Consider the following 2,500-nt stretch of genomic DNA (forward strand, 5'->3'; position numbering starts at 1 on the left):
GGCGATGGCAGAAGGCCGGCGTGGAAGCCGCTTGGGCTCTAGCAGAAGGCCGAGGTGGAAGCCACTTTGGGCTGTGGCCGGTCAGCCTACCAGGGGCGTGAGAGCAGCTTGGGCGATGGCAGAAGGCCGGCGTGGAAGCCGCTTGGGCTCTAGCAGAAGGCCGAGGTGGAAGCCACTTTGGGCTGTGTGGCCGGTCGGCCTACCAGGGGCGTGAGAGCAGCTTGGGCGATGGCGGAAGGCCGGCGTGGAAGCCGCTTTGGGCTGTGGCCGGTCAGCCTACCAGGGGCGTGAGAGCAGCTTGGGCGATGGCAGAAGGCCGGCGTGGAAGCCGCTTGGGCTCTAGCAGAAGGCCGAGGTGGAAGCCACTTTGGGCTGTGTGGCCGGTCGGCCTACCAGGGGCGTGAGAGCAGCTTGGGCGATGGCGGAAGGCCGGTCAGCCTACCAGGGGCGTGAGAGCAGCTTGGGCGATGGCAGAAGGCCGGCGTGGAAGCCGCTTGGGCTCTAGCAGAAGGCCGAGGTGGAAGCCACTTTGGGCTGTGGCCGGTCAGCCTACCAGGGGCGTGAGAGCAGCTTGGGCGATGGCAGAAGGCCGGCGTGGAAGCCGCTTGGGCTCTAGCAGAAGGCCGAGGTGGAAGCCACTTTGGGCTGTGTGGCCGGTCGGCCTACCAGGGGCGTGAGAGCAGCTTGGGCGATGGCGGAAGGCCGGTCAGCCTACCAGGGGCGTGAGAGCAGCTTGGGCGATGGCAGAAGGCCGGCGTGGAAGCCGCTTGGGCTCTAGCAGAAGGCCGAGGTGGAAGCCACTTTGGGCTGTGTGGCCGGTCGGCCTACCAGGGGCGTGAGAGCAGCTTGGGCGATGGCGGAAGGCCGGCGTGGAAGCCGCTTTGGGCTGTGGCCGGTCAGCCTACCAGGGGCGTGAGAGCAGCTTGGGCGATGGCAGAAGGCCGGCGTGGAAGCCGCTTGGGCTCTAGCAGAAGGCCGAGGTGGAAGCCACTTTGGGCTGTGTGGCCGGTCGGCCTACCAGGGGCGTGAGAGCAGCTTGGGCGATGGCGGAAGGCCGGTCAGCCTACCAGGGGCGTGAGAGCAGCTTGGGCGATGGCAGAAGGCCGGCGTGGAAGCCGCTTGGGCTCTAGCAGAAGGCCGAGGTGGAAGCCACTTTGGGCTGTGGCCGGTCAGCCTACCAGGGGCGTGAGAGCAGCTTGGGCGATGGCAGAAGGCCGGCGTGGAAGCCGCTTGGGCTCTAGCAGAAGGCCGAGGTGGAAGCCACTTTGGGCTGTGTGGCCGGTCGGCCTACCAGGGGCGTGAGAGCAGCTTGGGCGATGGCGGAAGGCCGGCGTGGAAGCCGCTTTGGGCTGTGGCCGGTCTGCCTACCAGGGGCAAGGAACCACAATAGCATCTACCAGGGGCAAAGCGCAAATTCGGTCTACCAGGGGCAAGAAACATTAATACAGTCTACCAGGGGCAAAGCGCAAATTCGGTCTACCAGGGGCAAGAAACATTAATACAGTCTACCAGGGGCAAGAAACCAAAATTTATTCTACCAGGGGCAAGAAACATTAATACAGTCTACCAGGGGCAAGAAACCAAAATTTATTCTACCAGGGGCAAGAAACATTAATACAGTCTACCAGGGGCAAGAAACCAAAATTTATTCTACCAGGGGCAAGAAACATTAATACAGTCTACCAGGGGCAAGAAACCAAAATTTATTCTACCAGGGGCAAGAAACATTAATACAGTCTACCAGGGGCAAGAAACATTAATACAGTCTACCAGGGGCAAGAAACATTAATACAGTCTACCAGGGGCAAGAAACCAAAATTTATTCTACCAGGGGCAAGAAACATTAATACAGTCTACCAGGGGCAAGAAACATTAATACAGTCTACCAGGGGCAAGAAACATTAATACAGTCTACCAGGGGCTGCATTGACAAGTTCGCACCGTAAGAAGAGAATGCGACTTTTGCAACCTCTTTTTCCTTTTTACATGATATTCTTTTTCTCTATCGGGGAAAACACTGGTGTGCTACATCACTGGAAAGCTAGAAATCCCACTAAAGATTAAGCCATAGTTATAGAGGTAGATATCCCTGACTTATTGTCAGCCACCATTTGGGTTCTTCATTGTGACGCGAATTGTTCAAAAATTTAAATTATGCAAGGGAAGAGTTGCTGTTTTGGGTTTTTTTTTTTTTTTGTATTGGTAAATTTTATTGAATTTTTTTTAAATTAAAAAAAAAATCTTTTTTTTTTTTCTTTTTTACTTTTTTGGTATTTATTATTATTATTATTATCATCATTATTCTTATTATTTTTTTAAGAAAAGAAGGAGAAGAAGGGAGAAGGGGGTGCGGGAGAGCAAAAATAAAAGAAAAAAAAAAGAAAAGAAACAGCCTCTACTTAGGCTGCAGTTCACTTTTCCTCCACCGGAGGGAGCTCCAGCAGGCGAAAATCATACCCCCTCACTCAGAGGGGTTGATTATACAGGGAGGCCTCAAGAG

This window comes from Corythoichthys intestinalis, unplaced genomic scaffold (assembly GCF_030265065.1).
Source record: "Corythoichthys intestinalis isolate RoL2023-P3 unplaced genomic scaffold, ASM3026506v1 HiC_scaffold_43, whole genome shotgun sequence".
NCBI classification, from domain to species: Eukaryota; Metazoa; Chordata; class Actinopteri; order Syngnathiformes; family Syngnathidae; genus Corythoichthys; species Corythoichthys intestinalis.